Source organism: Macrobrachium nipponense, chromosome 21 (assembly GCF_015104395.2).
Source record: "Macrobrachium nipponense isolate FS-2020 chromosome 21, ASM1510439v2, whole genome shotgun sequence".
NCBI classification, from domain to species: Eukaryota; Metazoa; Arthropoda; class Malacostraca; order Decapoda; family Palaemonidae; genus Macrobrachium; species Macrobrachium nipponense.
Window position 1 is genome coordinate 49416953 of NC_087212.1, and position 26380 is coordinate 49443332.

Sequence of the window (26380 nt, forward strand, 5' to 3'; positions counted from 1 at the left end):
CTTTTGTCTATTAGGATAATATTCCCAAGAATCTTTGTCATAACTATTTCTACTGAATTTTAAAGTCCCATAGGGAAGCTAAATAACCAACAGAGCGGTTTTCATGAATTCTCTGTCCACTATTAACTATGTGTTTAGTTGGGAAATTAAAAGAAACAATTTGATACCAAAACTGGCACCTCATTAGATATTGTAGAATATCCACAATACAGGCAAGGCGAGAGGCTCAATGCCGGGCTCAATGTTGGGACAATAAGCAAAGCACAAATCTAGAAAAAAAAAAAAGAAGAGCTGGGCCCTAAATACAGGAGAAAACATTAATAAGTACCTTTAGGATAATCATCATAGCTAAATGGCTTGCAAAAAAAAATAATAATAAAATGAAGTTGGGGCCATTATAAAATCAAGTCACAGGATAAGCTATCTGTTAAGATCTAATACAATATGTTGAAGTACAAACTTGTAGAATGTACTTCTCATTGCACGTTTAGTTGTGAAAACAGCAAATGGAGCACAGACAATGTTAGTGACCTGATGTGGGCTCAGCTATGCCTGTGCAGATTACGCTATATTAACTGAACGTTAGTGGTGGCCTTAACTGAGGCACAATAGTTTACCTACGGGCACCTACCTGAGTAGCTCACCTTTCGGTACAGATAAAAAAGAATACTGTAACCCAAACTAACAGTAAACGTTTGAGGTATAGGCCATGTACCAAGAAGGGAATTATATATATATATATAATAAATGATAGATGAGGAGAGAGGAAGAACAAATAGATCTACTGAATTGATTGGCAAAGAATGACAGAGAATCTGTCTATTATCATATCAATGGTATTTTGATGGGGCCTAACAGTTTTTCCTAAAAAACTAATGGAGATCTTATCTTTGTATTTAAAATTTTAGTCTTTAAATAAAAATTCTACATTTTATGTAAATACAATTCCATTAAAGAGAATTACTGACAGAGTTGCCATCAAGTCGAGTTCATGCACGCTGCAGCAACCATTAGTAATCTCTCCTGGACGTTAACTTGGTATTGGCGATTTATGTTTTTCCTGCTACCTGCAGATTAAAACACACGTAAATTGATTGTGGGTTAGGACACATAAAAAAAAGAGAGGCGTGTAAAAGCTCCTCCATGTCTTAGGCACAGCATAATATTATTTTGTTTCGTTTAGATTTACTGTGATCTAACAGTGATGTAGCTGGAATTACTTGGTTGTCAGATTACATACTGTTACTTATGCTGGATGTACAAATCGACAAATTATTATCCTCTTACCATGTAAAGTGACATACATGAAGTGAGTTCAGTGTAAAAAAAAAAAACATAATACTAAAGTAAGCCTATGACTGACTATGGTAATTTTATTTGGATAACTTAAAACAAATCAACTGAACGACAAACAATAAGCACATGCAAGTAATACAGTGTTTCTGAATTTCATTATTAAAATACGAATGTGTAAAAATATGCTTATCCCTATGACGTTTCTTATAAGAATCAAGCAGTAAAATATATTTGTACAGGACATAATGCTATTAATAAATTGCAGGACACAAAATAAAATCCAGGTATCAGGAGAACCAAGGTCAATAAAATGAAGCCTACAATATAGTAGTACTACTACCACAAAAAAGGATTCAGTATGTTCGAACATAACCTGCTCAAGAGAATATTTAAGTATATGACTATGTTATTCTTGCAACGTTTCTTTAACCTGTTACTTAAAAATTGCTGTCTCTTTGGGCACTGTAGCCAACTGACACTCAATATATATATATATATATATATATATATATACTTATATATATATATATATATATATATATATAAGCAAATACCACATGAAACTGTGGTATTCCTTCATATGATGAAGTCAAGTGCATCTACTGTGAAGTTTCTATAACTTGTTACTGAAGAATAGCCGTCTCTCTTTCACAGTGTATGAACTTCTTATGGGCATTGTAGGGCATATACATTTTTGTATGAATAGGACTTGGTACTTCCACGTGAGATAGAACAATTGACGTTTATGTGTCTGTAAAATACGCATATATATATAATATATATATATATATATATATATATATATATATATATATATATATATATATATATATATATATATATATGACTAGTAAAAATGTTCTGTTACAACAGAATTCCATCTAATAAAAGGAGCCCATAAAAACACCAAAATGTAGAGAGAAAAGTACTATATTTCAGAGACTGCTGTCTCTCTCTTCAGGTATATGAATGAGAAAAGTTTACAGAAAAGGTGGTATTTATACCAAGAGATCCATCCACAGGTAAGCCAATTTAGGTCACCCCCGCTGATAATCTTCCTTTAATCTTCTTAAGCGTTGGTTGAATGAAAACCTTGTCGATCACATCTGAATCTCATGCTCCTTTTGAGATGTTCATTACCTGCCTCTCTTTTATTAAGGCCGATTCCATCATTTGACTCTTGTACCGGCAGTTGCTGCTATAAATTAGACGTGACAAATTCCAGTTTATTCTATGGTTATGTTCATTTATATGGTTGAAAATAGCTGAGTTCTGTTGTCCATACCTAGCTGACCGTTTGTGTTGTATTAATCTCTGGGGAAGTGATTTTCCTATAAGTCCGATGTAAGATTGGTCGCAGTCCTGGCATGGGATTTCATAAACCCCTGTTTCCTTGGGAATTTCCTTTTTTGGACGTTAATCAGGGATTTGGCTAAGGTGTTTGGGTAAGTAAATGCAAAAGGGTTAGATTTTCCGAGGGTCTGAGTCACTGTGTTAATCCTGTCCAGTTGAGGAATTTTTATTTTATTGTTGGGTGTCTCTTTGGTCTTGTTTTGAGGGGGTCGGTAGAAAATTACGTTTGCTTTGTGAATTGCTTTCTCAATTATATGGTCAGGATACTTTAAAGACGAAAGTTGCTTACGAATTAGTTCAAATTCTTTTTCCAGGAAATCTGGGGAACAAATTCGTAAGGCTCTTAAGAACAGGTTGCTGGCTACACCTATCTTGATAGCAATGTCGTGATAGCTAAAGTAGTGAATGTATGAAAGTGAGAACGTTGGTTTTCTGTATATGGTAAATTTGTACTCTGTCGTGTCTCTGATTATTAAAACACCAAGAAAAGGAATTTTGTTGTCTGTTTCCCCTTCAACTTTAAATTTGATGCTGGGCACTAATGCGTTTAATTTTGAAAGGAATTCATTAAAATTGCCCCACCTATTATCCCAAAATGTAAGAATATCATCTACATATCTCATCCACAGCATGTTTTTGGGTTTTATTGCATTTATTACTGTAGTTTCAAAGTATTCCATGTACAGATTGGCTAAAACAGGAATTAAGGACTACCCATACTACACCCGAAATTTTTTTTGCTTAAAAATGATTCCCCGAATGAAAATACGTTATTAGATGCACATAATTCAACTAACTTTATTATTTTGTCAAGTGCCAATGGGAAATGATCTGAATAGGGGGATAATTTTTCCCTCAAAAACTGAAGAACGTCTTGGATTGGTACTTTTGTAAATAGGGAATCTACGCCAAAGCTTAAACGTTTTATGTTGTGAAGTGGTATATGTGCTTCTCTGAATTTGTGACAAAAATCTTCCGAATGTTTAATGTGACTGGGAGAAAAAGTGCCTAAAAAAGGGGAAAGGAGGCCAGCTAACCATTTAGAAATTTTGTAATTGAAGCTCCGGCACATGAAACGATGGGTCTGAATGGAAGATTGTCTTTGTGAGTTTTGGGAAGGCCATAAAAGTAGGGGAGATTAGGATTAATTACTTTAAATTTCTCTAATACTTCAATACTCTTTTTGTCTTAGCCAATTAATCTTATTTTCCGAAAAAATTCTGTGGGGACGTTTTGGAGGGGATTTTTCGTCAGTTTGTCGTAAGTGTTTGTGTCGCTAAGGAGTTGGTTGATTTTGTCGAGGTAGAAGTCTTTGTCCATTATTACGGTTTTGCCGTCTTTGTCTGATCTACTTATTATAACATCTAACTTTTTAGCGAGCGGATGGTTATCATAAATCTACGGGGAACAGGATATTTCTTATTTAGGTCAGTTAAAGCATTTAGTAACACACCTTTTAAACATATCTCTTCACGGCTGTAGTTTCTGTCAGATATGAATTTATCAAAAGCCTCTATGAAGTCAAGATTGTTTTTGCGGTCTGGCATAAGGGCTCCTTTTATTATATATATATATATTATATATATATATATATATATATATATATATATATATATATATTATATATATATATATATATTATATTATATATATAATTATTATATATATATATATATATATATATATATATATATATATATATATATGCGTATTTTATAGACACATAAATGCCAATTGTTCTATCTCACGTGGAAGTACTAAGTCCTATTCTTGCAAAAATTTATATGCCCAACAATACCCACAAGAAGTTCATACACTGTGAAAGAGAGCTATTCTTCAGTAACAGGCTAAAGAAACTAACAAATTCGATTAAGTCCGAGACCTCTCCACGAACCACATCAACTTACTTAATAAATGCAAATTATTAGAGTGCTTTTAAAACGATTCTTACCAATTTATCTACGACGCAGCTTCCCCAGGCAAAAACAGTAAAAATGAAAAAAAAAAAGGATAATGTTTTTACGGTACTGAAAGCATTATAGGTAGGGTGGAGTCTGATGTTAAGATATACGAGAGATTTGACCTAACCTGCCACCTCGAGGTCTCCAGACTTGTCGACAAATTTTAGGGAAGAATGAAATAAATCTGGAAGATGTTTCTTTTATCTGCTGCCAATCGTGTGATCCTAAATCTTTTCCTTTGTCGGTGCTTTTAGTCTTCTCGTATAAGGGTTTCTATGTGATTGTGATCAAAGCGCGAAATTATCTATATTTGTAAAATCTGGGTAAACTCTTCGCACTTTCGATGCGTTTCCTAACTAAATACCTGACGGTAAGAATATAATGATAAACAACACAGCACCCAAATAATAATAATAATAATAATAATAATAATAATAATAATAATAATAATAATAATAATAATGATAATAATAATAATATAATAATAATAATAGCATTATCATTAACGATTCCCGCCACAAATAATTTTGTTGTTGTAACAAAACGCAATTGTTAAATCTTCTAAAAATTCACGAGAAAGATGAGAAATGAAGTATCTATTCATTACTGCACTTTGACAGGAAACGGGATGACAAAAAAAAAAAAAAAAAAAAAAAAAAAAAAAAAAAAAAAAAAAAAAAAAAAAAAAAAAAAAAAAAAAAAATCACATAATTGAAATCTGAGCCCTGTCTCGGTTATTACTTCATGGATCTCTGGTTTTTGTTTGGTGGAATAGCCGACTGACAAACTACCGCTGGGAAAGGGACGGGAAATACAAATTAGGAGAGAGAGAGAGAGATAGAGAGATTGTCAAGGTATTTCGCACTAAACCCGTTGCGTGAAGAAGAAATCCACAATTATCTGTACACGTTGAACCTGTTGTTACAGAACATCAGTCATCATGATTTTGAGCTCGGAAGTGCACGGCGCGAAAAAAGCCGTAAGTGAAATACAGCGGTGGAATTTTGAGTTCAAATCATTTTTAATATATTCCGTCTAAGCACGAAAATAACCTGGTTACAGGAGAGAGAGAGAGAGAGAGAGGAGAGAGAGAGAGAGAGAGAGAGAGAGAGAATTAAAAAAAAAAAGTTTCGTATAGTAACAGCCGGGGTCAAAATAACTGAATCCAGTTCTCTATCACAACGGAACTAAAAACGAGTTGCGGACTTTCGCGCAGATTCAAACGAAGCGAGATGAAAATAGAAAGGCAACAATCAAGGGCTCATTAACGAAGTAGTGGATGCCTTAAAAGTATCTGGATAAAGGGTATCCGGTGTTGAGCTTAAAGGAAGAGAAAAATTAAGGTTGAGCCCAGTAAGTTCAGTAACGCCAATCCATCTACGGTATGTCAATGTGTTTTTATAAAAGGATTATTTCCCGTCTATCATAATGAGGACAGAAAAGTGTACTTCCATCTTGACGAAGGTTATAATAAAAATAGTAAAATAATAATAATACTATTAATTTGCATTTAATAATAATAATAATAATTATTATTATTATTATTATAATAAAATCAACGTGCAATTCTCTGACATGGAAAATGACTCTCTTATGAAAAGATATAAGAAATCAGAAGAGATCATTAATCGTAAAATATAGGCAGCACAGATCGTTTTCTTTTTCTTTTCTTTTTTTGCTGAAAAATTATGATTGCACTCAATTTCAATCCACTCTATCCCGATGGTCTTTCGTTATGTATTCAACATTTTACGTCTTATTTTTTTTTTAGTTTAGCGTATAACACGAGTAAATATTCAAAATTCAATAAAAATCACAGATCATATCATAAGCAATTTTTTGTAAATTTGTCATAACACACAATTCAGCTTACTTTTGGTATTTTATTAAATTATTGTAATGATTAGGCTTGTTTTTCAACGTACATATTATTAGCAACAATTTTTGTGCCTACTTTCGTTTGTAGCCAAAAGTATTCGGGCTCAGTAGTTAGAATATACAAATTGCCTACGCAAACCATACGCTTAGTAATCTTTTTCATTTACAATTGAAAATAAATGCCAATTGTTTTGTCCTTCTATCTCACGTGGAAGTACTAAGTCCTATTCTTGCAAAAATTTATATGCCCAACAATACCCACAAGAAGTTCATACACTGTGAAAGAGAGCTATTCTTCAGTAACAGGCTAAAGAAACTAACAAATTCGATTAAGTCCGAGACCTCTCCACGAACCACATCAACTTACTTAATAAATGCAAATTATTAGAGTGCTTTTAAAACGATTCTTACCAATTTATCTACGACGCAGCTTCCCCAGGCAAAAACAGTAAAAATGAAAAAAAAAAAAAAAAGGATAATGTTTTTACGGTACTGAAAGCATTATAGGTAGGGTGGAGTCTGATGTTAAGATATACGTACGAGAGATTTGACCTAACCTGCCACCTCGAGGTCTCCAGACTTGTCGACAAATTTTAGGGAAAAATAAAATAAATCTGGAAGATGTTTCTTTTATCTGCTGCCAATCGTGTGATCCTAAATCTTTCTCCTTTGTGGGTGCTTTTAGTCTTCTCGTATAAGGGTTTCTATGTATTGTGATCAAAGCGCGAAATTATCTATATTTGTAAAATCTGGGTAAACTCTTCGCAACTTTCGATGCGTTCCTAACTAAATACCTGACGGTAAGAATATAATGATAAAAACACAGCACCAAATAATAATAATAATAATAATAATAATAATAATAATAATAATAATAATAATAATAATAATGATAATAATAATAATAATAATAATAATAGCATTATCATTAACGATTCCCGCCACAAATAATTTTGTTGTTGTAACAAAACGCAATTGTTAAATCTTCTAAAAATTCACGAGAAAGATGAGAAATGAAGTATCTAGTTCTTACTGCTATAATCTATGAACAGGGAAACGGTGGATGACTAAAAAAACAAAAAAAAAAAAAAAAAGAAAAAAAAGGAAAGAAATAAAATCACATCATTGAAATCTGAGCCCTGTCTCGGTTATTACTTCAAGGATCTCTGGTTTTTGTTTGGTGGAACAGCCGACTGACAAACGACCGCTGGGAAAGGGACGGGAAATACAAATTAGGGGAGAGAGAGAGAGAGAGAGAGAGAGAGAGAGAGAGAGAGAGATTGTCAAGGTATTTCGCACTAAACCCGTTGCGTGAAGAAGAAATCCACAATTATCTGTACACGTTGAACCTGTTGTTACAGAACATCAGTCATCATGATTTTGAGCTCGGAAGTGCACGGCGCGAAAAAAGCCGTAAGTGAAATACAGCGGTGGAATTTTGAGTTGAAATCATTTTTAATATATTCCGTCTAAGCACGAAAATAACCTGGTTACAGGAGAGAGAGAGAGAGAGGAGAGAGAGAGAGAGAGAGAGAGAGAGAGAGAGAGAGAGAGAGAGAGTTTCGTATAGTAACAGCCGGGGTCAAAATAACTGAATCCAGTTCTCTATCACAACGGAACTAAAAACGAGTTGCGGACTTTCGCGCAGATTCAAACGAACGAGATGAAAATAGAAAGGCAACAATCAAGGGCTCATTAACGAAGTAGTGGATGCCTTAAAAGTATCTGGATAAAGGGTATCCGGTGTTGAGCTTAAAGGAAGAGAAAAATTAAGGTTGAGCCCAGTAAGTTCAGTAACGCCAATCCATCTACGGTATGTCAATGTGTTTTTGTAAAAGGATTATTTCCCGTCTATCATAATGAGGACAGCAAAGTGTACTTCCATCTTCACGAAAGTTATAATAAAAATACTAAAATAATAATAATACTATTAATTTGCAATTAATAATAATAATTATTATTATTATAATAACAACAACGTGCAATTCTCTGACAACGAAAATGACTCTCTTATGAAAAGGTATAAGAAATCAGAAGAGATCATTAATCGTAAAATATAGGCAGCACATATCGTTTTCTTTTTCTTTTCTTTTTTTGCTGAATTATAATGATTGGACTGAATTTCAATCCACTCTGTCCCCATGGTCTTTCGTTATGTATTCAACATTTTACGTCTCATTTATTTTTTTTTTTTTAGTTTAGCGTATAACACGAGTAAATATTCAAAATTCAATAAAAATCACAGATCGTATCATCAGCAATTTTTTGTAAGTTTGTCATAACACATAATTCAGCTTACTTTTGGTATTTTATTAAATTATTGTAATGATTAGGCTTGTTTTTCAACGTACATATTATTAGCAACAATTTTTGTGCCTACTTTCGTTCGTAGCCAAAAGTATTCGGGCTCAGTAGTTAGAATATACAATCGCCTACGCAAACCATACGCTTAGTAATCTTTTCATTTACAATTGAAAATATTGGGCAATGTTTTGAAGTTATTAAAATAATTCTAGATTTACGGATCAAGGAGATGTTCCGGATCTACATTAAAATGATGACAGCTTTTATTTTATTCAAGATGTAACATCCTCACAGTCCACTAAACTCTGACATTAATGTTTTGAGCTACTGCGCAAACACAAATGAGACAAATAAATTTCTATTACATAAACTTATTACTACCATTACTAATATATATACTGATATATATTATAATTATATATTACGGGTATTTTATTATATATACAAAATATATAAGAATAATATATAATATTATATAATATTAATTATTTTATATATATATATATAAATATTATATATATATTAGATATATATATATATATATAGTAGTATATATATATATATATATATATATATATATATATATATATATATATAATATATATATATATATATATATATATATTAGAAAATGAAACACCAGGTACGGAGGAACTTCCCTTCCAGCGTAGAACCAAGGTTTTTCTGAAGCCATGACTGAAAACTTAAAGGAATATATACATACTGTCCCTTCTCTCATCGATACGATCGCGTCTCTGTCGGTTGGGCAGAATTCAGGCATCCACAACAGGTCCCTTATTCCTTTTCCCACTAAGGGGCTCCATTAGGCAAGGGTCCATGACGGCATACGGCCGGCTCAATGTAAATCAACCTGTAGATGCGCGAGGCAAAGGAAACCCAAGACGATTACCGTTATGCGAACAGAGTTCTTAATGGAGAGATTTCAAGTTTAGCCTCGGCAGCGTTCCCAAGAGAAACCTTCGTCAAAAAGCACTAATGCATTTTCAAGTTTGACTGGCTTTGCTTAGGTGGTGTTGTTCCCTTACGGACTCTTGCTTGATAACACGGGAACGCATTAGCCCTCATCAGCATGCAACTGCAACTTCTAAAAGTGCTCTATCAGGTCAAGTCAACAAAGATACTTCAGACGCGGCGTGCTCTTCGCTTGTTTTGATAAACGTTACTAAATACCATAAATGCAAGAATTATTGAATTATTTCTGACTAAAATGAAGTAATCACTGTGTGTGTGTGTGTGTGTGTGTGTGTGAGAGAGAGAGAGAGAGAGAGAGAGAGAGAGAGAGAGAGAGAGAGCAATTATACAAGTCCTCTCGTTAGGGACAAACACATATTGACGATAGCAATCCAGTATCCAGCAGAATTTTTCCACAACAAATATCTTAAGAGCAGAGAAAATCTCCTTAATGCACGAAGATAAAAAGCAACATACCCATCTGTCAGAAAGACATTCAACACTTATGCACAGAGTTGCATATTTTGATGGTATAGACAGTCACACAAGCCTTTTGGGGAAGAATAGCATTCAAATATTATGAGGAGAATACAGGTTATTCATTCTCGAGTTCCGTGAAGCCACACACAGCTGCCAATCACCCACTCATACGACTGATTTATGGTTAGGGCGGTTCGCCTTCAACGAAAAATATTGTACAGATACAAGTTAGCACATATATAATAAGATACTTGGAACAAAACAGCACCAAAACATGAATCGGAAGGAGAGAGAGAGAGAGTCACACTGCGGTCAGACATACAATACTAGAGAGAAGGATAATAGTGACGACATGTGGCGTATTATGTCATAAAGGAGGTTTGCGAATAAATTCTGCATCTTTTCTGCAGCAAAATGAATATCCAGATGAATAAAAACGTGCTGAAGAGCAAGGCCAAATAAAAATAAACTAGAAAAGGATAACCAGAGACAGCAAATCTCTCCCAAAGTCATTACTTTAGTTCCTTAAAATCAGTACAACGTCATTTTCGTTTTTTCTCGCGAAGACGTGAATGGTAAAGTAACTCGAATACTCCACATCATTTCTGTCTTCTTTCACAAGCAGCAGGAAGTTGTCATTTTCATCAAACTCTCATCATTGCCTTCCCCTTCCCCCCCCAAGGAAAAAAAATCTTCAGATGTTCTTAGAAACATATTGGATCTTTTTATGTAATGCTGCTAACGGTTCACAGACACACAGACATGACAAAACAAAAATATTGCCTCCTTGCCAGTGGTATAAAGATTACTGTACACAAGCTGCCGAAGATAAATTATTTATTGAGTGACGTTCTGAAAGCGAATCGTACTTTAAGTAAATCTTTTAAATGTAATTCAAGTGTCAGACAGAAACGGACATTGTGCTTGTAAGGTAATGTACACGTATCGGCACTGTCTCAGCAATTACCTCTTTAACGTTATTACCAAATATAATAAAAATTCATTTGGCTAAACAATCAAGACGAGGGTTTGTACTGAATTCTTGGAGTTAAGCAAAAAAAAAAAAATCAAATCATACCTGCGGTTTTCAGCCAGATATACTGAATTATAATGCAATAACAACACTTTTAAGTAATAAAACATGTAGAATATTGAAGCTAACGTATTGAGGTTTGAATACTTAACTTATTAGATATGAGTCTGAGGCTGTAAAGGGAGTTAAGAACAAAGGAGAGAAAAGGGAAAGCAATAACTTTTGGAAGCGAAAAATGACCTCATCTGAACCTTCCTGCTGTTGAAACCATACCAATAAACGTCAAATCTGACCGTTTTACGCCAGGTAACATCAGCGATGCCATAAACAGCCTACCTAATAATAAATCGCCGGCTGTGATGGTCTTCCTGCAGAGGCCTTCAAACTCTGCCATCCGATAATTTACATTTTGCTAGCTGCCCTATTCAATGCGTGCATAATTCACCGGTTTCTTCCAGACTCCCTACTCTTAGTTCACTTGATACCATTAATCAAAAACAAGCTAAAGGATGCAGCTGACCCTGGCAACTACCGGCCGATTGCAATCACAACGATCGCATCGAAGATACTTGAGTCTGTTCTTCTAGTGAGACTTCTCCCCTTTCTACACACCACTGACAACCAGTTCGGGTTCAAAGCAAACCACTCAACCGACACCTGCATCTACATACTGAAAGAATTGCTGAACTACTACCTATCATCAGCCTCTCCTGTTTTCCTTTGTTTTGTAGATGTGAGAAAAGCATTTGACAGAGTAAACTACCTGAAGCAGCATAAAAGGGGCACACCCCTGTACCTAATTGGCATTTTACATTGCTGGTTCTCCACACAGCAATTCTGTGTCAAATGGGGAAACGTATTATCTTACACCTTCGGCCCCCTAAACGGGCTTCGGCAAGGGGGCATTCTCTCTCCATACCTCTTTAATACGTACACAGATGCCTTGACTGTCAAACTGAACTCGCTCCCAATCGGATGCACCGTCAATGAAACAACTATAAACAACCTCTGTTACGCCGACGATATGGTTCTGATTTCCCCATCAGTGCAAGGTCTCCAACGACTCATCGACACTTGCCGCCAATATGCAGAGGGAATTTGATTATAATAATACAACGAAACCAAGACCCAGTGCATGTCGCTGCTCCCGAGATCGCTTAAGCATATTGCAGAACCTCAAATTTTCCTCGGAAACCATCGGCTGGAATTTGTGCACGAATTTCCGTATTTGGGTCACATTATCACCGACGACCTAAAAGATACGGCAGACATTGAACAGAGGCGTCGTAAACTATGTGCAGCGGGCAACATGATTGCAAGGAGGTTTGCCTTCTGTCACCGAGAAGTGAAACTGCTGCTATTCCGCTCGTACTGCTACAGTATCTATGGGTGTTCCCTCTGGACGAACTATACCCGAGAGACCATGAGACGCATCACTGTTGTGCACAATGACATTCTGAGACGCCTCACAAACACTCCCCGCTACCACTCCGCCACACAGATGTTCATAGAAAACCACCTGGACAATTTAAAAATCATTGTTAGGCGAACAATGTCCAGTCTGGTAACCCGAGTGAGAAACAGCAGCAACTCGCTCATACAAAGCATCCTAAGGAGTGAAGCAAGACGGAAATCTAAATTGTGGGAAAGATGGGAAAATGAGGCCTTTGTCCCCTAAAGGACTTAATCTCTGTATTGGCAAGATGTCATCTGCAGTTTTTGTCATTATTACATTTATTGCTGATATTTTAATTTTTTCATTATTACTGTGATTACTATCAAGTTAAAGTTTTATTTACATTTAATTTATGTATTAAGCCCTCTGGACCTGACTACTGTAACCACCTAAGGTCTCATAGTTGAAATTTGAGTTATATAATATGTGCACCAACTGTTATTACTCTCAATGCATATTTTTTTTTCTCACCAATATTATTACTGTTATTACCAGTATGATGATTACTAGCTTTTATGCTACCTCAGCTACCTTGTGGATAAGTGCCGATTATTCATTTTCTTTTTCTATTTTATCATATCACACGTATCTAGATTGTGTATGCTACTGTCTGTATTTTGTATATTCAATGTATATGGCCCCGAGCCGAAATAAAGCATATTATTATTATTATTATTATTATGACAATTGCTGTTCTACTCAGAAATACACTATTTTCATAGTTTACCTAGCAACGCGCAACAGGAAATAGGTTAGATAAGTTAGAATAATTTATCAAGCAGTTATTATCTGAACATCACTTCATCTGAATAATGGGAGGCAATGTCTAGTCAACTGCAAATTTTTTTTTATTTAACTGATAAAAAAAAACCAGCCAAACTACATCTAATGATTTTGGTATCACATGATAACTACACTCCTACGATTACTACCAACAACGGCAACTGAATAATGTAAAATGTAAAATTGAATCTCATAAAATTTATAAAAAAAATTTTAACGTGAAAACAGTACCAAGTTGTAATGTAATTAAATGTGTAAGCGTTTTAGCTCTGGCTTTGCAACTATACTTGTAATTTACGCTCTACTACAACTGAGCGTAATAACTGTGAAATGCTTGCAAGAACGAGCTTAGCTCTTTCTTGCAAGCATTTCACAGTTATTAGAGTGCAATTTTTCAACAAAGGAAGCCGCTAAATACACTGAACATTTTTCTACTGCCTTCACGATATTAGGTACAATTCGCTTTCAGTCGTAGTAGAGCGTAAATTACAAGTAGAGTTGCTAAGCCAGATCTAAAACGCTTATACATTTAATTACATTATAACTTTAGTACTGTTTTCATGTTGAAAAATTATATAACTTTTCATAAGGTCTCAATTTTACATTTTACATTATTCAGTTGCTGTTGTTGGTAGTAATCGTAGGAGTGTAGTTATCATTTGATACCGTAATTATTATATGTAGGGTGGCCAATTTTTTTTTTTAGGTTTTACATTAGAACTAATTAGCATATTCAGATGTGTAATACACGCAATTATAGTTACGTGGCACACGCAGTTTGTACATCACTCATGCGTTTCTATACAAACACGTACAGAGAGAGAGAGAGAGAGAGAGAGAGAGGAGAGGAGAGATGTAGTCCGGTTACAGCAGTCGGTCAAACTTCCATAGTGACCGTCCTCTCACAATTTGTTCCATTTCAATAAGGTTCCGTGAACACAGAGCTCACTGTGTCTTTGAATTAATCAAGGAAATGCAGTGGCTTGAATAGGAATGCACGTTTACCGGCGCCATCTTTAGTTAAGTTTCTATGCCAATAAAAAAAATCAACGCAAAATAAGTGGGGCACACTGTAAAAAGTTCAAGGTTTAGAAAGGGTATAACGATTGAGCTAAGGTTTAAACACAAGTTAAAACACCCTAATGCTCAGAAATACCCCTCTCCATCGGTAGGCAGGTATTTATAATGAATATTGTACCCTTTTTACATTTGCTCTCAAAATGGGCTTCGGGAAGCATATCTGATTCTGTCATGAAATGAGCTTCTCCTCTTTATCAAATAACCATATTGTTACACTGATAATGTAATGCAACAAAAAAAGTTACTAATAATATGTTAGTTTTGAGTTATTGATAATTTTGAAGCAAGTTCGGTATGCTACAAATGCAGTGCTAGGAAAAACACATTTAAGCTCTCTCTCTCTCTCTCTCTCTCTCTCTCTCTCTCTCTCAAACGTGATAAAATACATGGAACATATTGTTTAAAAAAAATTGGACGAATGTACTCATAGACAGACGTCATACAATTCACGTCTCAGTGAAAATACTAATTTATTACACTAGCCATGATCACAGATGCTACATTCAATCCTATTACTTAATTTCACTGTAATTTAATTCGTTGTGTGTACTACCTGTTGTTTCTCGTTGTTATAAACTACACCATCCTCATGCCAGTTGGGCGCTTGCTCCTAAAGCAACCCGTTCAGACTCTACTGGGCGCTATCGATGATAATATAGTATATTTGAATCCGTAGTGAAAATACGGCAAATCTAGACGTGAAATAGTACAACAGTAAAAGACTAAAGAGAGAGTTACATTACCTCACCCAACTGCAACAGAAATCATACCTGACACGAAGGAAAGAGTTACCAGGAACGCAGAGAAGAAAGCGAATAAGGAGAGAAAAGGATGCGTCGCTAAGCAAGGGCATTAGATGAAGAAAGGGTTATGCGGAGAAAGGAAAAAAAAAGAAAAAAAAAGAAAGAATGAGATCAGATGACACGAATCTCCCATGGAACAGAACGACTTTGAGTCGTTTTCACAGTCAATGAAGCGAATTTTTTTATGTGTTCTTAAATTATGACTAATTTACAAACTGCGCGTGTCACATAATTTCAATTGCGTGTTTTACATCTAAAAATGTTTATTAGTTTATAATGCAAAACCTTAAAAAACATTGGCGTCCATCATCTACTAATTATGGTGTTAAATGATAACTACAGTCCAACGATAACTACCAGCAACAGCAACTGATTCATTCAAAATGTAGATTGTGATCTCATCCAAATTAATATAATTTTTGTAACATAAAAACAGTACTAATTTTAAATTAATTAAATCTGCATGCTTTTCAGATCTGGCTTAGCAACTATACTTGTCCTTGACCTCTTCTACAGCTGAATGAGAATTGTACCTAATGTCATGAAGGCCAATACGTACATAATTTTTCAGTCTATTTAGCTGCTGCCTTCATTGAAAAATTACACTCTAATAACTTGAATAGTGTGTAAAAGCTTCTTTGGTTCCAGTTATTGTCATGGTCTCTTTTTGCTGCTTCATAGAGTCATGCTCATAAGGCAATACCATTATGACTATCAACAAACACGTGCGCAAGCGCTTTAACCACATTACAACACACATCCTATAAGAAAAAAAATCTTAATTCCGTCACATCAGACCAATCTTGACCAAATTCCATACTGCAAATTACTCAATACTTAATAACAGACCATAATGTTTGCGCAAACAATATTAAAAATGTCTTATCACAAATTAAGCACGGCAGCTAACAAACCACATTACAACCCAAACACCCCCCCCTCCCCTCTCTCCTCTCTCTCTCCACCCCACCCCTATAAAAAGTCACCTACATTCTCTCACTGATAGGGCATCCACACACAACGGGATCTCCCCTTTTCTAATGAGGTCACTTACGTATAGGGAACGAGGCGAGCCAAACTTTTCCTATAGCAAGTCTGAATGAAGTAGCATCCGGAACCAACCAACGGCAGGTCAGTCATACGACTTTTAACTACATAATATGTAGGAAAATTATATAAGGGTTATAAAAAGTAGTTGTCCTTACCGATTTCAAGCGTAAAGACTGGTTCTTCTTCATGTTCTCTCTAACCGGAGTTTGGGTCCTTTTATGTGACTAAGGTCCCAACGGTCACCCGTCCCAGCTATGCTGCGACAGTGCTCATTAGCATAGTGTTGCTTATTAACATTTGTTATCTTGCCCAACTCACATGGGTCGTCTGATGATTTTTCTTCAAAGCACCAGACTGACAAAGCAGAATCTTAATTCTTATAAACTAAAAGCTTCGTTCATATCATTCATAGCAATCTCTTACCTTATAAACTATCTGAAAACAGTCTATCCCTTACAAACTCTCTGAGAAAAATAGTCCATCCCTTACAAACCATCTGCAAACCATGTATCCCTGACAACATATTCTATCCCTTCCAAAATATTCGAAAATATAGTTTGTCCTTTACAAACAATATGAAAATTGTTTATCCCTTCCAAACTATCTGAAAACATATTTTATCTCTTACCAACTATTAGAGAACATAGTTTGTCCTTTACAAACAATCTGAAAACATTTTTATTTCTTGCAACTATCTATAAATATAGTTCATCCCTTGCAAACTTTCTGAAAACATATTTAATTCCTTACAACAAACTATCTGAAAACAGTTCATTCCTTACAAACTATAGGAAAACATAGTAACTGGAAATCTAAAGATGATGATGGTTCGAGACTTGTCATCAGTTGCTGACAGGAATTATCAGTGGAATACAATGAACAATAATTCACATGTCGCTTCTCATTTTAAGCAATCGAATGTTCATATGGAGTATCCATCACAATATATGTATGGATCAAACGCAACAGAACAACTGGAACATGTGGAAAAGTCACTTCAGAGCCGAGTGCCATACTTTGGTATGTTTACCCACTTGATTTATTGTGATTAAGATTAAATCGGTTTATTGAAACACTCCTCTTCAGAAACCTAACTCCCACTAAAACGTATTTATGCCAGTCAGATGCGTCTATTTCAACCACAAAGAGGTTACGAGAGATCTGTAACTCAAATCAATCTGCGCTGGTTTCTGAACGCATCCAGTTACAACACCTATGAACGAAGACGTCACGCGGTTTTTCCTGACTCTTTTTGGATAATAATAATCTGTGAATTTACGACGCCATCCATTATATCACAAGCACTGAAAGAAAAACTACTCGCTTAATTTCCTTGTTTCTTCATGCGGAGAAAAGCCGCTCTAAAACCTTCTCTCTCTCTCTCTCTCTCTCTCTCTCTCTCTCTCTCTCTCTCTCACCTAACTGAGATTACTCACACCTAAGAGATAGGTCACTGTACTGTTACACTATGACCCTAACGATATTCAATAAAAAAAATGGATACTGAAACCTGTTAAAGTGAATTTAAAGTCTTCTTACAATCGAATACATTTTTTACATACATTGAGAGAGAGAGAAGAGAGAGAGAGAGAGAGAGAGAGAAATGCAAGTTAACCAAAACATTTTTAGAAATAATTTAAATAAAAAACTTAACATCCATTTATGGACAAAAACAGGGCAATAAACTACTTGTAACAAACAAAAAAGGCAACAACTCCCTCGCAGCTAACAGATGGAAAGAAAGAAAGGAAAAGGAAAAGAAAAAAATATAAATGGCAGCCGGCAAAGAAACCAGCCGAATTACCTCACACGCCCATGCTCGGTGACCCTTCAGCGATCGTTGGGGTGACCGCCCTCGCGTCTTTGGGCGGTCATAAGCGTTACTTCGCCTGCCTTATTATCCCTTAGGGGAAAGGCAGGGATATGCTATATGTTTATGCATGACTTTGTTTATATGAAATAATAAAATAGGTTCACTCGGGCATCAATTATTCAGAAATACATGTTCATATGAATTTTTAAAATAGCCTCAGTCCTGTGTCAATATTTATACGTAATTGTTTTTATGAAAATTATCATAGTTTCCTTTCTATGTTTACTCTTTTTAAAGTATACTATAGTTTTTTATACGAACGTTAAGATAGCTTCATTCCTGTATTTACTACTTGTATGTAATTGCTTATATGAATGTTACCAGAACTTCAATCATCCACATGTGAGGAGGTTTAATTATCCTAGGCAAAGAAATATAATCTCCAGACAAATTATATTCTTCCCGGCAGCAATCAAAGCGTCGATAAAGTTATGATAAAGTTACGAGCTACTAAATTGCTGCATAGAAAAAAGTGAACACCTAAATTAACAAAACTCAGCGCAGATAAAAAGATGAAGAGGAAAAAACTAAAGAAATGATCGATGTGATTAACGTAGATTCGTATTTCGAATGAGGAACTGGTGGCGGGCTGTGCTATCAAGAGGCTAGAAAACAAGACTGGAGATCTTAAAGACAAAGAGGATTTGGACATGGGATGAGAAGGGCATGAAAAAGTAGCAGATGTTTAGTAGCTGGAAGAAGACCTGTAGGAATGTCTAAGCAACTGAGGTAAAAGGGGACCTGGTAGGAAATAGATAAGTGAGAAGGTTTGAAAGGTGTAAAAGGACGTAAGCCTCGCAGTTGCACAATGGATCAATTGTTAGGAGAAGGTGGATAGCAAGAATGAGGAAAGACAATATGAACCAAAGTAAAGCAAAACGAATGAAAGAGAAAGAGATTGCAGCTTGGGGCCGAAGGGACGCTGCAAACACCTAGAGCAAGTAAAGCCTACAGTGCACCACGTAAGTTGCACTGACGGAACTACCCCTCTACGCGGTCAAAACGTTTTTGATGTTGATGATTCCTGATTCGCAGTGAGATGGTGCAAGTTCGCGCTTTTTACTAATAATTTGTAACAATTCCTTCTTATATAAAACATGGACGACAGTAGAGTTATCTCATAATCATTAAATTTGGGGATTTTTTTTTTTACACACCAGAAGTATGGGAGGTTTTAATTTCATTAATAAAGGTCAGAAGACTATTGCTGAAATTTTCTCGCAATTTTGGTCCAGAATTTCTCTTTACACAAGAAGCCTTTTGATTTATACAAATGTCTCATATTTCAAGCATCATCACCTGTCAAATTTTCAACGCACAACATTTGTTATAACTGTCATGTCCCGAAGATGGAACAATTCTTTTTCGATATCGCTTGCAAAGGTAAAGTCTTTTAATCTCTAACAAAGAATGGGGTTTGAAAGTATTCGTTTATATACAGTAAAATGTGCGTGAGTGATTAGTTCCACCGCTAAAACGAAAAATTATTTCTCTTAGTTCATGTTTTCTTCGAGCTGAGTGTCACAATTCTCCTTAAAATACTCTAAGAGGTCACACAAATTGACTTACAACTGAATAACGTCCGGGTATTTTAGAATTCTGATTCAATATTTTCAAAATAAGAACTTTTACCAACTAATGAGGCGCTCGGAAGACATTACGTAGAGACGTCACGAACTAATTTTCCTTCGGAGGAAAAAGAGGTCACTGAAACACTAACTAGCCTTTTGTCAACCAGGAGATTGAAAATAATCTCTCACGGAAGAGTCCTAAAATAAGAGAATAAACGAAACGAACACGATGAAGTTTAGAGAAGATGGAATGGCAACTCAAGGTGAATATGAATCTGATTGACGAGCAATGTGGCTCGTGAGAGTCACATCACTCAGTTCTACGATCATATTCATTTTGTTGTCAAGATTGAAGCCGTAATAATGGTCTTCTTAAAATTAATAATACTATTATAAAAGGTTTAATTTCACTGATGCAAGTCAGAGGCTGTCAGAAAACACTAAGGTATTAGGTATATATACTTTTATGCATTTAATTAATGAAATTTTAAAATGATTCACAAATGACATCATCATCAAAATTTAGAAACAAGAAAAGCGACAGGTTCCTTGTCTTAAAGGGCCAGAAAAAACAATCCTGCAAACAAGAATGAAACCTGACTTACAATAAAACTCCGAGGTCTTTGACTCAGTCTCATTGTCAATTTCAGCCGTTCAAATGAACAAAGAATGAAGCAATATCCAATTTTACTTGTGCTATTCGAAGAACATCCGAGTAAACCTTTCTTTAAAGACTTAATAGGTCTCGTGACGAAAATACTTTTATCTATTCAATATCAACTTAACTCCAGGACTAGTTCTTTTTCAGCAATATATTTCATATATTTCAGGAAAGCAGATGTTGAAAAAATATCTTTCAGTATTTAAGAAAAAAAAAAGGCTACTTTGACAACAATACTAAATCTTTATAGTAATAAAAACAAAACAAATATACAGACAGAATGTTGCTCAGAAATTTCTGGCAAGGCAAGAACAATTTCTGGCATCCGAGATAGTCCCAAGTCGTCTGGAGACCATGAATGCAGAAGAGATACTATTCGCTTCATGACGGCATGTTCCTGACAATTTTTCTACTCGTCAGTGCCACTGCAGGAAATGCTTTGCTGTCAATGCCAGATTCCTCGCAACAGAACAAACCACTTTGCTTAAACCAATAATTACACGAACACAGAAGTAATCAGACGCAAGATCATACTTATTGTTTAGTAGATAGATAAAAATACGACCACTCAACAAGGTTAAGAAGAAATTGATTGAATTACATTATTATTATTATTATTATTATTATTATTATTATTATTATTATATTATTATTATTATCATCAAAGCCGCAGTCCTTGTAGAAAGAGCAGAATGCTATAAGCCCAAGGGTCCCAACAGGGAAACAAGTCCAGTACTTGAAAAGAGAGACAGTAGTACAGAAAAAATAACAAAAGAGAAATATTACAGCGCAAATATGATAAAACAAATAAAGTACATGAGACTCATCTGACCCTGAGATGTAAATATGAACCCGCTAAGAAAAAAAAATTGCTTAGATGTCCCTCAAAAACCTATGGTAAATAAAATGCCTTTGCTGAGTTTAACTAATTTGTTGATTAGCCAGTTACTAAGAAAATCAAGTTTTTTTTAGGACCTTCCAAAAGTCTGTCTTAAGTGAATAATGATGTATACAGTAAAAATTTACATATATATTCATACTGTTGATAGTTAAGGGTTGTTACAGCGTCCTAAGAATGCATCATGTCTGGGCATCCCAAATAAACGCTATATCCACTATTTATTTCTAATAAATAAATAAATAAATAGTTAAACAAATAATTACATAAATAAATGAATAAATGTATAAATATAAAGATGAATAATTAAATTCATGAAGGCAGTTGGGTCTGCTCAACTACAGTTCACTTCCACATCCTATCACTTACTCCTACAATCGCATGGCTATACTCCGTTTTTTTCCATCTGTCCACACGCCTGAAGTGTTTGCGTATGGTAACACTGCGTCCCGGGCTTTAGATAGTTACAGTCAGCGTACATTCAACAATAATAAATATATCCTATTTCTAATATTAACGGTGTAATTCGTATACAGTAAATTATTAAAACACTTCTCAGTTGTAAATGTACACCAGATATCCTTTTATTTACCTAAAACTTACACATAGCATAACTATCTAAAGCCCAGGACGCAGTGTTACCATACGCAAACACCACAGGCGGGTGGACAGATGAAAAAAATCAGAGTATTAGAAGGGCACTTATACTGTTCGTTGATGTACGATGAGCAAGCAACAACACTACCTGTCCGTTGCTAGGTTCAGAAATGCCCCATCCGTGCAGTCGGGGTCACCTGAGAGAAGAGTTTTTCCAACGCCTCATGCGTGATTTGCTCCGTAGCGACCCTTTCCCGGACTTCGAAGGAAGGTTGTAATTATATGGCAGGCTCGGATAAGGAAAGGACGCGCGTATAACTTCAACTGTAATCATACGGCAGAATGTGCTGGAGAATAGAGGCATAAAACTCAGGGATTCCCTCATCTCTCTCCTCTTATCTGTCGTTCGTGCGGGGCTCTGTGACGTCTATTGCTCATCCAAGAAAAGTTAGTGAGCACTAAAGCTAACGGCAGGGAATGCGCTGTACTCAAAATACAGACGGAGGATGGTTTAGCAACATGGCGCGAGTCATCGGCGGAATGCAATACAATGCAACGTGCAATTATCAGGAGGGTGTAAGGGAATGGTGAAATTCTCATTTGTACTTGGTAAAATACTCTTGTGCGTTTTTTTTGTAAATGTGAAGTGCATTTTTCTGATACCCGAGTTGGTCAGTTATTCCATTCTGGCTGTACTCCGGATTAGCATATGTTCGAGATAAGAAAAATTGCGTTTTTATGTAATGTATTAGACATTACGTTCCTATGATGCGCATGTAATAATAAGCTTTTGTACAGCGCATGTAACACATGCTTCAGTACGCCTTCATTTGTTGAAAAATCATGTCGATTCAACTTAAGAAATTCGAAATGTATAATCTACGTTGAGGTGCCTTCGAGTGACTTGGAAGGTCACTAATATTTTTCGGGCAATAAAGCCTCTGGATGAGTCACTGATCAGCACCTTCCTCAAGATGCTGACCAACTGGAAATGCGTTTTCGAATTATTTTTGGGATGTATTCTCATCTCCTGGAACACAGAAATATATACGTATATGTCCATATAATAAAAGTATACAAACACACAAACACACACACACAGATACATATATATATATATATATATATATATATATATATATATATATATATATATATGAACTTTTTGGCATTTATGAACAACTGCTAACAAAAACTTGTTAAGCTGTGAGAAACTTTTTTTTCCCTTTATAATAACACATTAGCTTTACTTGGCCAATGCTGCCTCAACTTCATAAAACATTGTCGGACACACGCATTCACACATTCTGCAAAATTTATCCATTTCCCTCACTTCATTGCAAGGTTCGTTATCACGAGCTGGATGCCATGCAACATCGCCCAGGCAGGCGAGTGCAGCCAGGAATCCCTCGCAAGAGAAAGAAATTTTATCCGGAATCCCGACGGACAAGCATGTCCTGCAGATTAAAACCTTTCAAGATTTGTACCGTTAAGTTGTCAAGCAAACCTGCAATGAGATGAGAAACCCGAGAGCTAACTTGGAAGCAGATGGCGAGCTCGTTGATGGCTGGAAAATGTATCAAATACGATGTATCGTCCTTCAATACTCTTTCACTCATGTATTTCCTAAAAAGTCATTTTAATGTGCGTTGTTATATCAATCTCACACTAAACAAAATGAAGAAATTAATCTTTGACAATGTACCACCGTTTTTTATTTTGTCTCGAAAGCCTATCTAAAAACCATCCCCAACCAACTCGACGTGATATTTCATGCCTATCCGAGAGGCTCATATAACAGGACTCGGTCGGAACAGGTTCTGGCAAAAACACGCAAGCCACATAAACAGCAAAGGTTATCTACCCATCAAAGGCATAAGTATTTTTTTTTCTCATGGTATCGGAAGGATTAATCATTTTTTCGCCTGAACATAATTACTGGGTAAGGCTAGGATCACATCATGATCTCATGGGAAGGGGTTTATTACTCGACCCATTCTTCAACTGTATCTCCTCTTTCCATCCATTCCATCTTCCAATTCCCCCATTCGAAAGCGTTATTGGTCAATCAGCTACCGCTCTCACACAGCAAGCAGGACTGGCGGTTTCTCGACGCTGTCTTTCCAGACTGGAATGGTAAACAGGCTGCTTAGCAGCTGTTCATCGACGAAGGAAAGTTTCTTTCAACACTTCACAATGTTGATAAAAACTTCGCATTTCTCAGCGCAAGAAAAACGGGGCTGCAAAGGTTTCCCGTTATACTCTACTGTACATTTCCCGATGTAATGAATCTAAGAGTTTTAGTCACTGAAAATACGAACTCGAGGGTTCAGTGTACTATACTAGACATAATTAACTAGACGGACTAAATACAGCAGGTTTGCAAGAAATATGTAAGTAAAGAAAGACCACCCTCTATTTAAGAAGCGCTTATAAGAACCACCTTTAAAACCTATGTTAATTCTATTCGAAAATCGTCAATGAATGTATGGTGAATAATCATCAACTGTCTCATTTCGGGACAACCAACACAATGGCCTACAGGGCTACGATAATCTCCATTATCTTTATTAAGCTATTCTTGATATTACTGCATGAATAATGTAACAAGTAACGTCAGGTTCCTCACATATGATTAGTATGCATGTGCATGCGGAAAGAACCGAACATATCTCGACAGAGAGAGAGAGGAGAGAGAGAGAGAGAGAGAGAGAGAGAGAGAGAGTTGTAAACAGCGACTGGACGTCCAACTCCTTAATGCTGTTGGTTCATTGAACTCTTCAGCCTTTGAATTGTCGTATAAATAAAATTTTATACCCTCTGCTTACTCTGCTCAATATCTAAGCTTGACGGTCATTATCTTTTTCTTTTTTCTGTTGCTGGTATGACATACAATGGTCTTGTCTTGGTTCTGAATGTGTCAAGCCATAGGACATACTATTATGTAATCACAGCTTGGCTAGTTTGACGGTACATAGCTGATAACCATTTTAAAGCTCAACTAATTGCTTATTACAAACAAATCAAGACAAATGTCCATAACCACATAACCACTTACTGGAAAATACGAAGTAACAATCAAATACGAAAAGAACTCATCATTTTCATCTATCTAGACATCTGATGCTCTAGGCAGGTCACATAAAGCGACAGATGTCAGACAATGGATACTCCCCTAGACACTTTTAGGATAAGCCATTAATGCATACTGAGCGTGAAAGAATGGAACTTGGGAATACTGTAGGCAAAACTGTCCAGGATTCAGAGACGGCAGAAGTATCAGATCAAAGTTCCAAATGAGTTCAATGTGAAACTGGTTCTCGCGCCATTAGTCGGTTGACCTCAAGGGGAGACCTATACTCCTTCCCTCCCCTCATGCAGCCTCGTAGCACCCACCAGGCCACATCTTCCCTCAGTAAAAACTGGCATTCCTAGTGGCATTACAGTTTCTTTCCATTTACTCTCACACTTTGGAATTTTCTTCCTGCTTCTGTCTTTCCTGACTTTGGTTTTCTTGCTTCAAGAGGAGGCGATGGTAACGCTACCTACATGGCAAGTCGTTCCCTTCTTTTTATGTACTGTTCATTTCTCTCGGTTTCTTCTGGCCTGGGCTAGAAACGAGCATGAGCTTACCGGTCCCATCCACAGTTATTAATGAATCCTTGAAGTTTTCCCTATAATATATTCTCATGTTCAAATACAGAGAAACAGTAATAATAGCCCTGGGAGACTTTGATATGAAATTTAAGGAAAATAAGAACTCCAGACTATGAGGAGCAATTCGTGGCATCTTTAAGTAAAACTATCTCTCTCTCTCTCTCTCTCTCTCTCTCTCTCTCTCTCTCTCTCTCTCTCGCTAACTGAAAGTGCAGATAGCAAGACCACTTTTAGACAACGTGACTAAGACATAACAACGATAATAAAAGGGCAATTTCTTCTCCGTATCAACCGAAGATCAATGTGACTGACTAGTAACTCCATTACCCGCACAAAAACAGCATTTAACTTGACAAAGTGCTGTTTAAAGATGGAAAAAGGATTCTCATAAAAGTTATTGCCAAGTCAACAACAACATATCTTAATGAAACTCGAAAGATTCAAAGATTTTGGGCGCATCGTCAACATAATCGCACGTCATTCTTGAAGAGTTCTTCAAATATCAACCCTTGACTGGGACATGCAGATCTCACAGAAAACGGCCATAAATGTACCACCATTAACACAGCCTTAAGGGGGCTCTAAAACAAGGAAAAATAATAAATTAAAAAGAAATTTGTTTTTTTCCAAACAATACAAACCCACAACATCATTGTGATTAGGATATTCTGATG

At 35.8% G+C, this 26380-nt stretch overlaps 1 long non-coding RNA gene across 1 annotated transcript in view; it reads right to left on the reverse strand.

Annotated features, from left to right (window-relative positions):
* Nucleotides 1-957: 957 nt before the first annotated feature.
* LOC135197600 (uncharacterized) overlaps nt 958-26380 on the reverse strand; it is a 109220-nt gene continuing 83797 nt past the window's right edge. The window contains exon 3 of the long non-coding RNA XR_010310623.1: nt 958-1067. This is a non-coding gene — a long non-coding RNA (uncharacterized LOC135197600). The remainder of the gene's footprint in view (nt 1068-26380) is intronic.